Raw genomic sequence first — 12,449 nt, 5'->3', positions numbered from 1 at the left:
TTGAAGGCTGCCCTGTTGCTTGCTGTGGTGCGGGTGAATGGTTCAGCAGACTTGGCTCCATGTGCAGTGAGACTGGTAGCCAAGTCCATTTCAAAATGTTCTGCATATTTGCATGTTCACGGCAGATTGATATTGTAGAGAATAAGAGCTTTTTTTTAATAAGCACAAGGGCCCACTTCTGAATTTATTTGCACTCATCAAGCTAGGGTTTTAAGCCTTCTAATTGCTCAAATTTGGTGGCAGTGTTATAGTTTCTGACATTTGGTGCCACTGTACTTCTGCCCATTTTATATACATCAGACAAAGGATCTTGGGTTCTGGTGGTTTCGAGTCCTGTGTACACTGGGTCTTTTGAATTGCTTGAGTTATGCCTGGTGGGTCTTGCCCACATGCTCAGGGTCTAACTGATCACCATATTTGGGGTCGGGAAGGAATTTTCCCTCAGGTCAGATTGGCAGAGACCCTGCGGGTTTTTCACCTTCCTCTGCAACATAGGGCACGAGTCACTTGCAGGTTTAAACTAGTGTAAATGGTGAATTTTTTGCACCTTGAAGTCTTTAAATCATGATTTGAGGACTTCAGTAACTCAGCCAGAGGTTAGGAGTCTATTACAGGAGTGGGTGAGGTTCGGATTAGCTGATCATGATGGTCCCTTCTGACCTTAAAGTCTGAGTCTATATGGCTGAGGCCAGGTAATAAAAAGCAGTCCTTTCCAGCACTCCTGTGTTACCACACTTTTTAAATGTGGTATTGGAAGCCTGCCGAGGTCAGAAGCATGTGCTGAATGTTCAGAGTAAGCAGAATAAGAGCTGGCTTGCATTTCAACTGATGTCTCAGCATGCACTATGCTGCTGTCATCACAACCTGTTGGGGCCTGAAATTAGCTAATTGAGGGGTTTGGTAAGCGCAGGAATGTGTGGTTTGTAATTTTTTTAAAAATATGAAAAAGAAACTAGAATAAAGCATCTTTGCAGAAAATGTTTACTTACCAAATTCCTGTTTCCTATCTTTATGCACCAGCTGGGATTCCATGATTGTGATGTCAGCAGTGGGGACAACTTAACCTATTTAGCTGGTGCATTTAGCACATTGAGTCTTGACGGATAGGTTTTATTTTAACATTTTGTGGAAGGGACTGGGTGTGTCATGGGACTGGCACTGGGACACACAGCATCTTGAGATTATTGGTTTAAATCCAGCCTTGGTTGGTAGTGAGCAAAAGTAGTTTTTGAATGATGGCTCTGAGGTGGTAAAATGTTTAGTTATAGTCCAGGTCACAAACCACAACATCAACTGCCATCTTGCTGAATGCCCAGGACAGAGAGATCAAGGACAGGATGGGCAAAGAGACTGACCTACCCCTTCTTTGGAGAAGCCGGTGCTGCTTCTGCCTGTATTAACCTGGTCTTCATTTATCCCCAAGACTTCACTCTCTGAGGCTGTCAATCAAATTTCATGCGATCTTAATATTTGTAAATCCAAATTTAGTAGTAACTTGGAATTTCAGTTCCATTGCTATTAGTTTAATTTGGACATTACATCACATCCTCATAGGGTTCTCCCCCAAGAGAATGAGCTCATAGAGAATGTTATATCAAGATCACTGCTAACACATTTCCCAAATCATGGTCACTTACTATTCAGGACCGGCTCTAGGCACCAGCAAACCAAGCATGTGCTTGGGGCAGCACAATTCCAGGGAGGTGTTTTTGTTGTTGTTTTTTTGCTTCGGCAGTTGCGCTCTCGAGGTTTGTTTTTTTTGCTTGGGGCGGCAAAAAAACTAGAGCTGGCCCTGTTACTATGGGATTCTTTACCTTCAATATAGTTCTAAGATTAACATGGCTGGAGGTTTCTGATATGCAGATTTCAGCAGAGGATTGAGATTAATATTGTGAGAACAAAATTAAAATATGGTGAAGATTTCACCTTTTTTCATAGTACGTAGTTACACTGAATGAGTTTCAAGACTGATAGTTGCTGAAGATAATGTGTTCTAGAGTTGTAGGCAGTTCCTTCAGCCTGATTTGCTGCTTCCTCAGCATCTGAGAAATTGTAACTCATGTTCCATCTAATTAGGATGCCTTACACTTTTGTGTGAGGCCTCAAAGAAAGTACCTCTACCAGTACCTGATCCAGTATGTATTCCTTTCACAGAAAACACTTGCGAACTACAAAGAACTGGTTAAAATTCAAACCTGATTTTCAGTTGTCTTGAATCTGTGCAGAGTATCATCAAAAGCAGACAAAGGTTACTTCATCGAGACTTGTAACACCCAGCTTTAACAAATGTTCACTATGAACTGAGCTGTAATGCTTCCAAAAAAATCTCCCTAACAATTTAATAATCCCCTAAATTTTGTCTTAGTGTTCTTATGTACCTTCCAGTCTCACTTTTGTGCATGCAATGGTGAGCAATGATGTTCTGCATAGGCTGGGACTTGCATTTGTTGAAAAGGTAGTTGCAATAAAAAAAAAAAAGCCAAAAGGAGTTGAAGGCATGGGATGTCTTCTCAGTAAATACCAGTCATTCATATGTAAAAGAATCCCCAGGTGTCTGAAACATTTTCTAAAGTTTTGGAGTCTCCTGCAGTTTGTTCATCAAGGACTTGTACCCTCAAAGTGCTGAAATATCTGGCCTCTATTCAGCATAGCATTTAAACACAAGTAGGTCTACTGCAGGAGTGGGCAAATGTTTTGGCCTGAGAGCCAAATCGGTTCCAGAACTGTATGGAAGGCTGGGTAGGGAAACCTGTGCCTCCCCAAACAGCCTGGCCCCCGCCCCCTCATAGGACCCCCTGCCCCTTACTGCCCCCCCTGGGACCTCACCCCCTATCCAAATCCCCCCTGCTCCATGTCCCATGACTGCCCCAACCCCTATCCACCCCGCCACCCCTGACAGGCCCCCCGGGACTCCCACGCCTATCCAACCTCCCCCTCCATTCCCAGTTCCTTGACTGCCCCCCTAGAACCTCTGCCCCATCCAACTGCCCCCTGCTCCCTGTCCCCTGACTTCCCCACGGGACCTCCCTGCCCCTTATGCAACCGCTCCCCACCCCCTTACCATGCTGCTCAGAGCAGCAGGACTGCCAGCCGCGCTGCCCAGCTGGAGCCAGCCATGCCACTGCACTGCCCGGCAGGAACTCGCAGCCCCGCCGCCCAGAGCACTGGTGGCATTGGCAAGCTGAGGCTGCGTGGGAGGGGGACAGTGAGGGAGAGGCCAGGGGCTAACCTCCCCGGCCGGCAGCTTAAAGGCCAAGCAGGATAGTCCCGTGGGCCGTAGTTTGCCCACCTCTGGTCTATTGACTTAATCAGGCCTACTCCTGCTGAAGTGCTTTGCTGGATTGGGACCAGTGTGTTTGGTAGTTTAGGATTCTATCCTGCAGAGTAATTTTTCCCCAACCCCATTCTATTTGCTCCATTTACAAACCATATATGAACTTTCACTTGCTATCATGGCTCGTACCATAATACAAAGCTAAATATTCCCCCAGAAATTGGAGATGAGAGAGGAATCTTTTCCACTCTTCTTTCTATAGCGGGTTACAGTTGGCTATCCCCTCTGAATATGTCCAGTCAGTATGGAGCCTCAAATCTCCCAGGCTCTGTGGGTCAAGGAGTGCTGGGGTGTAAATCTAAGGGCTTGAGCAACTTTTACATAAATTATGACACAGTGGCATTCAATTGCTTTATGTGAAACCAACAACCTGAACAATATGCTTGACCATGTTGAGGACTGTCAGGTGCTAGTCACTGGACATGGCCTGGATAGTTTTTCTTTAAACCACCAACAGGTGTTGTACATTGGTGTGTGTTTAGCTGCAGAGCTGCATTTGTAATGGAATGCCCTTGTCACTCTTGATACCAATAATAACTCTGCATTTAGTTGTCAGTGGCAGGACTGCATCCATTACTTCTTGTGTGAATCATCTTTCTTTTTCCAGCCAGAATGAGTCTATAAACAAACACATGCACAATAGTGAATGCTCTCAGAAAGTAATAGTCAAATATTCTATTAGGACAGTGGTTTTCAACCTTTTTACATTGGCAAACCGCTACAAAAATTTCAAATGGAGGTGTGGACCCCTTTGGAAATCTTAGACATAGTCTGCGGATTCCCCAGGAGTCGGCGGGACCCCAGGTTGAAAACCACTGTACTAGGAGTTATTTTGCTTAATGCTGGATCTCTCAAACTAACCTGGAACCAGCTTCAGAGACTATGGAATGCAAATGAAAATTTTTGCTACAAAGGAACAGCCAGATCCTCAGATGGGGTAAATTGGCATTGCTCTGTTGATTTCAACGGTGCTGCACATATTTATACCAGTTGAGGGTCAAGCCTGCAATTTTAATTTGCCTTCTCCCTAAAATGGTTATTTCAGAAAGCAACATGTTTCTGGCATTTGCTCCAAAGGAGCTCCTCTCCTAAATCTGCATCTGCTCGAATTGGCAGAACAGGGCTATTAGCAATAATAGCTAGCCAATGAGATGATGTGAAAAATAAAACTAAATTAATCAAGTATTCTACCATATAGTAGCAAAGATGAGGATTCTCGTATCATATTTGAAGAACAATGTTAGTCTGCTTGGAAGATAATCAATATTAAGGAGTGGATAAGAGAGTTTAGATGGGATTATGACCTGTTGAGTAAGTATTAGGATACTGCTCATCAATTATATCTAGATAAAGTCTTGAGCCACAAAGCTCAGGTGGATTTTGAACATCCCCAAAGTTCAAGGAAGGTTTGGCTGGAGTTCAAAGTCAATGCAAATTGAAGTTTCAATACAAATTTATTCAATGATAGCCTAGCAGCCTTATCCAGAACAGGATCTTTCCTTTCATTCGCATACTGCCTTTTCAGGAAATAAACTGTGCAAATAGTTGACTATAGTATTACTACTCTGTTCTCTATGATCACTTAAGTTCAGAATGTCCTGGAAGCCTATGCATATAAACTCAAAAATGGGTATTTCAAAGCCTGCTAATATAGTAATAAGGGTATTTATATCTACCAAAGTTTCCTGGCCACTTTTATTGTGAAGCAAAGATTACATTATTTAAACTGTACAAGATGAAAACAATCTGTAGGAAACATTAATAAATTCAATATGCTATTGCTCTGAGCTAAGAGTCCTTCTGAAACAAAAGGTTTTGAAATCTTCCTTAAAAGGAACTAATTTCATAGTCATTCTCAAGTCAAAAATGAGGCATTCCGTAACACTAGCTATCGGGACAAAGATACAGACAGTACCTATTTTTTAAATGCAGCTGTCCTTCAGCTCTTGGACCTTCAAGAGTGGAGTTGAATTGAGAGAGCTGGAAACTAAAATAGCTGAGACTTGAGCTGCTAAATGCCGTAAAAGTTAAAACCAGAATCCTAAACTCAATAAGTGTCCATGTAAATAGACAGTGAAACTAACACAGACAGAATGCCATCAGCCACTGACCATCACAATCAAGCTGCTATCTTCTGCACTAGTTTTTTTTTTGTTTGTTTTTTCCCACAATGGAATGCTTTGACACAATCTTAACATCAATGTCACAAAGGCCTCATGCATCATGGTGGTCAGAACAGTACATGAGAGAGAGAGAGAGATGGCTGCGGACTGGTCTGATCTGCCCTACTCACCAACTGCTACCTATCTGCTGCTATTAGTCACTGAGTAAAAGCTATCTGAGGCTCTCTGAACCACACTATGCTTCTGAGGCAGTTCCCCAACAAAGTCTTGGGAGCTAGCCAAAGGCCACCGTTCTTCAAACCCATGTTAGAAACTAATCAAACTTACATTAATTCCCCTGATATACTTGTACATAGTAGTTGGTATTTCAGGCAACTCCTTTAATTCATTGCTGCATTATGTACGAGAGGCAGATGTTCAAAGCTGCTGGTCCTATTCAAGAATAAACTCCACATTCAAGTTTGGCTCTAAAATGGATTATTACTTCTCCTTTCCATATGGACTTGGTGATTGATTCATGGAGAAAATTGGAGGAACCAGGAAGCAGATCTTCAGCTGGTGTAAGTTATCACTGGTCCATTGAACTATGGAAATTTATACCAGCTGAAGAGATCTGCTTCCTGGTCTGCCAAAACCAGGGCTTGAATTGTCATTTAGTGAAATGCACCAGAAATGCTTAATATCTGAAAATATGGAATGCTGTTAGCACCACTGATCTGTTTTAGTATGGGATGGCTAACATTTCACTACAGGTTCACACTAGGTTTTATACTCACCCAACCTGATGCTAGGTGCAACTTCTTCTTCAGTGATGTTCCCAAAACAAAAACCATCCAGAAAACTACAATCATTGTACAAGTCCTCACAGGGGTTCCCTACTAAAGATGCACTGCTTTTGCCAGACAAGTGTTATGTGCCAAGTGGTTGAAGCTGAAATGCCAGTTCTCAAAGAACTGACTTTAAGCAGTCCAGCATGTTGGGTTTTACTTGGTGGCTGTACAGTTGTGGACTTTGCATTGAAGGGAACTGTACACTGAAGTAAATTGTGACATAATTCATTACATAACAATTGCCCAAAGAGCATGAAAACAGAATAACATCAGCAAAATAACAGCTGTGATGGCTAATTTTGTATATGCTATAAAACTGAATTGGTCTTTTTTCCTCATTTCCTTTGATCTTGGCTACTGCCCTTCCCAACTGCCACGATGGATGCACAAAATGTCTGATTTGCAAGGAGATTCTGTTCCCTGCAGGAATATGTTACCATGAAATTACTTAGTTTGATTCATTGTTGCACTCTGATCCATCTTGCTGTTTACTAGTAGATAAAGGGGGATGTATATGCCATCAGACAAGGAATGGAATTTGTTGGCATTTATATTACAGGACTCCATGCAGATTCCCAAAACTGGCTTTAAGTCTGTACTTTGTGCTCAGACTCTGGGGACTGGCTTTCCGAAAGGCATGCTCCTCTGATAGCTAAAAGATCCATGGTGGTGTACTATCAGTCAAAGGCTTAGAACAAAAGAGACAGATCAATAGTTGGAAAGGAGTCCATTCATTTTTATTTACATATTTGTAACCCTAATAATATTGTATAGTTGTTTAAAAACCCATTATATGCTATGGTACCATCAACACAAAAGGAAAGAACTTCTTAAACGCTGAGTATTTTTTAAACGTGGCCTAGTATCTGGTATTCTATGCTTTGTTTTCATTACACAGTCAGATATAACTGAAAGGCTTAGTCTAGCAGCATGTCTAAGGACTGGAAAGCAGAAGAGCAGCAAGAGAAGTATTAATTTTCTCGGGGCCTGTCTTTTGGGAGAGAACAGTCTTTCATCCCAAGGACTGATGATCTTCCTCAAAGTTGCTCTTTATAGCATAGGAAATTTCAATGTATGCTTAGAAGTAGGCATTTGCTATTCTTGGATGCATCTGTTATCAGCCAGCAGGTGTCTGAATGTGGGTTCTCTGTAGTTTACATGATCTGTCTGTTCCCCCCCCAAGACCTATCTATGGTATCTGGGTTATGTACAACGGGTGCTTCCTGTGCAACATATTCTTGGCTGGAAATTGCAAGGAATCTTATGCAGGCTATTAGGGAGAGCCTGACTAGGAGCTTAAGGTCAATGAGAGTCTTTCCGCTGACTACAATGTCCTTTGGATCAGGCCCATGGTCCTGCCTCCAAGACCGTCTACAACAGAGAAAAGTGGCAACTGTAGAAAATAAATGGGGAGGTGGGGAATACTTATTCAGAGATCTCTATGTTTACTGTACTTTCCTTCAAATTGCTGATAACTGGATTTATTTTGGTTGCAGACATGCTGAACCTTGAATTTATGTCCAGTGGGCAAATGCAGTGACAGGGAGATGGACTAGAAGATCCAATACGTTCATTCCATCTATGTTTTTATGATTCTATGAAATGGCGTCTGTCAGCATTCAAAAGAGAGCAATTGCTTAGAGATAACAGTCTGATAAGTAGCACTCTTGCTAACAGCTCAGACAGCAATGAGCAGGAGTAGAGTTCAGTTACAGGTGCCAGGGCTACAACAACTCTGCTCCAGAAATTAGTTTGATCACTAAACAGGAAGGCACCAGAAGAAACATTTTGTAAAAAAAAAAATAGTATTTCCGAAAAGAGAGAGAGAGAGCTTCATCCTGATTGCGTCCTGAAACATCTAAATTATTTGATTCTGCCCTAAGCTATTCATTTCAAGAACTCCCTCATGTTATTTTAAGATATATTCCTCTACTACTAATCTCTGAGTAGTCCCTAAAGCATTTGACCCTGCTAACAAATGCCTGTGCATACTCATTGTGAGAGATGCAGATTCTGCACCTGCTAGGAATGATGTGTTCTGTTTTTTACTGATGGTAGTAGGGATGACAAAAGGGCATTATTGTAATGTACATAGGGCTGTTATACAGTGCTCTACAGATAATATCACTGTTCTTTCCTCCAAAAGCTTACTCTGACACAGGCAGAATAAAACACTTTATCACTAGAAAGGGTTCCTGGAAGAAGGAAGTAGGTTTTATGTAAAGATACGAATGAGAAATGACAGGTTGCTTAGCAAATAAGGAAGTGGGAGCCTGTTCAAAGCATAGCAACGTGGAAGAAGGTGTGGCTTGAGAAAGAGATGAATGGAACAATAAGCATGAAGGAGAGGAGGAAGAAATTAGCTATGTCAGGTCAAATGGCCTGCATTTTTGCAGGACCTTGAATGTAAGGGACTTGAATTTAAAGCAGTAAGAGGAGAATAATAGTGAAGAGATACAAGGAAAAAGTAACATGGTTGAAGCAGCTGGTGAAGATCATGAGGTTAGGAATAGAATTTAGGATTCACTCTGGCACCAGAATGGACAAAGTAGCAATAGTCAATGCAAGACTTGACCAGCCTTTGGATTCATCTAACAGTGGTGACAGGGAGGATTATGATGATATTATGGATCCATGTTAGCATCTCTATAGGGGAAAACACCCACTGGGAAAAGATTTGAGACTGTTGCTCTTTTAAGTATTCAGTGCTTTAATACTACATTCGTTATTAGATTCTATTCCAGATAGGTTCTTATTCCACATTCTTAATACCATCATATCTGAGCATCTTCCGGTATTGCATTAAGGGACATGACTAGCATCTGTCATTAATTGTTCTCTTTCCCTGTGCCCAGGGGGAGATGTGTATGCAGCAGTGTATTTTCTGGTAGAGTGTGTGTGTGTTGTTTGTTTTGGGGATGTTTCCTTTCCATTATGGGTACAACTCTGAGATCCCCCTGTAAATTCTACAAAAAACACAAATAACCCAAACCCCTTTTAATCTGAAATGTTGATCATGTGGTCTCTAGATAGAGGACAATACTTTCTGGACAGTTTGAGGTTAATTGGGTCAAGGCATTTTTGAGATATGCAAGTCTGAAGTTTATGAACAGTCTTCTATTTTTAACATGAAATATGAAATACAGCTTGGTCTAAAAATTCCAAATATGGTTTTATTCATTTGGCCTCAGTGACTACTACAGCCTTGAATACTTTGGTGAGGGGGGATGGAGTAGGAAGGTTGGGTTGTTAATCTGGAGAACTTCACTATGAATATTTGAACCTCTGATTATTCCACAGATTCCTTAAGGGTGTTTATAAAGTCTGCAAGATTTCTGAATACAAGTTTCATAAGCAGCAGAGAGATTCCAGGGCTGGGGTGCATCTAGTGCTGCAGTCAGGACTTCTACCTAGTGAATTCCACATACCTCACACCAATTTCATTTTGTAACTTCTGTAAGGTTTCCAATATTCCTATTTTATACCCTACAGAATCATGATATTATTGGAGAGAGGGAATGTACTTTGTCCCCATAAACAGACTCCCAGCTGCAGTAATGATGAAAGATAGGTGTGAGTGCACTAGCAAAGTGTATATTCTGGATTATCTCCTGGAGCAGAAAGAGAACAACCCCTGGGAGTTGCCCTCCATCGTTCCCCTTTAATAAATTTCCGATGGTGAGCCCAAGGACTTCCAGAATGACCCCTTCACCAGTAGTTATCTAAGGAGTGCACAAACTCAGTTACCACGTTTGTTACTTTGGCTGGTGAGAAACATATAACCAAGCAAATACTATTTATCTAGCAGAGAAGACACAAATATTGTGGGTTTGAGCATTCCAGTTTGATTTTTAAATGGATTTTTAGGCCTCATGCTCTTGAGTTTGTGCACTGGAATGCTGGTTCTGTTTCTCACCAGCCAAAGTAATAAAAAAAATCAATCACATGGGGGCAAGACAAGCAAGGCAATGTTGTTGGTTTTTTTTTTTTTTTAAACACAGCTAAATGGTCTTGAGTCAGTCAGTAGCCTCTGAGTCAGCAATGTTCAGCTTGGGAAAGATTTTCCAGGAGCCCAAAACAAAGGGAACAACCATCCAGCTTGTGTGCAGCATCCTCCACAGATGCACAGTGGCCTGCCCTGTCCTGGATGCCCCAGGCATGGTCTGTTTTGGTGCAGCAAACCACACCACACCTGGATCTATTAAGCTGGTTCCCAAGACGATGTGGGAGCCTAAAGGCATCTAGACAATTCCTCCTGATGATGATGTGGGAGTTCTTGATAATGGTAGAGTGTTCACCACTGTCTAGACAGGATTTCTGCTATGCAGTTGGTGGCTTGCAGGGTGTTGTCAAGGTTCCTTCCCCACTCTGGACTTTAGAGTACAGAAATGAGGACCTGCAGGTGAACTCTTAAACTGAATTACCTGCTTAGATCTGGTTTTGCTGCCCCCACTCCCAAATACTAACTCCCTTCCCTGGATAGTCTTGAGAGACTTCTTCACCAAGTTCCTGGTGAACACCGATCCAACCCCTTGGATCTTAACAAGGAGAATTTAACCATCCCCCCCCTCCTTTCCCCCACCAATTCCTGGTGAGTCCAGATCCCATCCCCTTGGATCTTAAAACAAGGAAAAATCAATCAGGTTCTTAAAAAGAAGGCTTTTAATTAAAGAAAGAAAGGTAAAAATCATCTCTGTAAAATCAGGATGGAAAATAACTTTACAGGGTAATCAGATTCATAGAGCCCAGAGGAACCCCCTCTAGCTTTAGGTTCAAAGTTACAGCAAACAGAGGTAAATCCTCTTAGCAAAAAGGAACATTTACAAGTTGAGAAAACAAAGATAAAACTAACACATTTTGCCTGGCTGTTACAAGTTTGAAATATGAGAGACTGGTTCAGAAAGATTTGGAGAGCATGGATTGATGTCTGGTCCCTCTTAGTCTCAAGAGTGAACAACCCCAAAACAAAGAGCACACAAACAAAAGCCTTCCCCCCACCAAGATTTGAAAGTATCTTGTCCCCTTATTGGTCTTTTGGGTCAGGTGTCAGCCAGGTTACCTGAACTTCTTAACCCTTTACAGGTAAAAGGATTTTGGTGTCTCTGGCCAGGAGGGATTTTATAGTATTGTATACACAGGAGGGCTGTTCCCTTCCCTTTATAGTTATGACAGGTGTGCATCCTATATATCAGGGGTGAGCAAACTTTTTGGCCTGAGGCCACATCTGGAAATATAAATTGTATGGCGGGCCATGAATGCTCACAACATTGGGCTTGGGGTGCAGGAGCGGGTGAGGGCTCTAGTTTGGGGTGTGGGCTCTGGGGTGGGGCCAGAAATGAGTTCAAGGGGCTGGGGGAGTGGGGTGCAGGAAGGGGTGCAGGCTTTGGCTGGGGGTGTGGGTTCTGGGGTGGGGCTAGGGATGAGGGGTTTAGGGTGCAGGAGGGTGCTCTGGGCTGGGTTTGGAGGGTAGGAGGGGGATCAGGGCTGGGGCAGGGGCACAGGGAGAGGCTCAGGGGTGCAGGCTCCAGGTGACTTAGCTCAAGCGGCTCTCAGGCTCCTATGTGAGGTGCAGCCAGGTGGCTCTGCGTGCTGACCTGTCTGCAGGCACCGCCCCCACAGCTCCCATTGCCTTCGGTTCCCAGCCACTGGAAGCTGCAGGGGTGGCACTTGGGCAGGGGCAGGGTGCAGAGCAGAATCTGCTGTGCTGCCCCTATGGCGTAGGAGCCGGAGGAGGTCCATGCTGCTGCTTCCGGGATCCGCATGGAGTGGCCCCTGACCCTGCTCTCTGGCTGGAGCGGGGCAAGTCCCAGACCGTGCCCCCCCAGAGGGAGCTTGAAGGCTGGATTAAAACAGCTGGCAGGTCAGTGATATCGGCCATAGTTTGCCCACCCCTGCTATATATCCTTGAACACTGGCAAAGGTGGTATTTGCTGTCCTTTGGTTTGTTGGCTGTATTCTGACACCCGCTGTTAGGTGGGGGGGACTATTAGGCTGGCTTCAGTGTGCCAGTTACCCTTCTCCAGTTAAGCTGTGTCCAGTAGCCAAGTGTGGGCAGAGTTCAACTAGCTGAGCAGCAGAGAGGGAGCCCCGAACCCAGTAGTGTCCCAGGAACAGAAAGCTGCATGCACCCCCACTCTGGCTAGAGCTGGCAGCCCCGGGCTG

General features: G+C 43.3%; 1 long non-coding RNA gene across 1 annotated transcript; it reads right to left on the bottom strand.

Annotated features, from left to right (window-relative positions):
- Positions 1-3,671: 3,671 nt before the first annotated feature.
- On the bottom strand, positions 3,672-6,485 carry LOC120405436. The gene is made up of 2 exons (XR_005598569.1): positions 6,234-6,485; positions 3,672-3,952 (listed from the first exon to the last, which is right to left on the bottom strand). It is a non-coding gene; the product is annotated as an uncharacterized LOC120405436 (long non-coding RNA).
- Between the last annotated feature and the right edge of the window lie 5,964 nt (positions 6,486-12,449).

Source organism: Mauremys reevesii, linkage group 4, assembly GCF_016161935.1.
Source record: "Mauremys reevesii isolate NIE-2019 linkage group 4, ASM1616193v1, whole genome shotgun sequence".
NCBI lineage: Eukaryota > Metazoa > Chordata > Testudines > Geoemydidae > Mauremys > Mauremys reevesii.
This window is presented reverse-complemented; position numbering and strand designations above follow the sequence as displayed.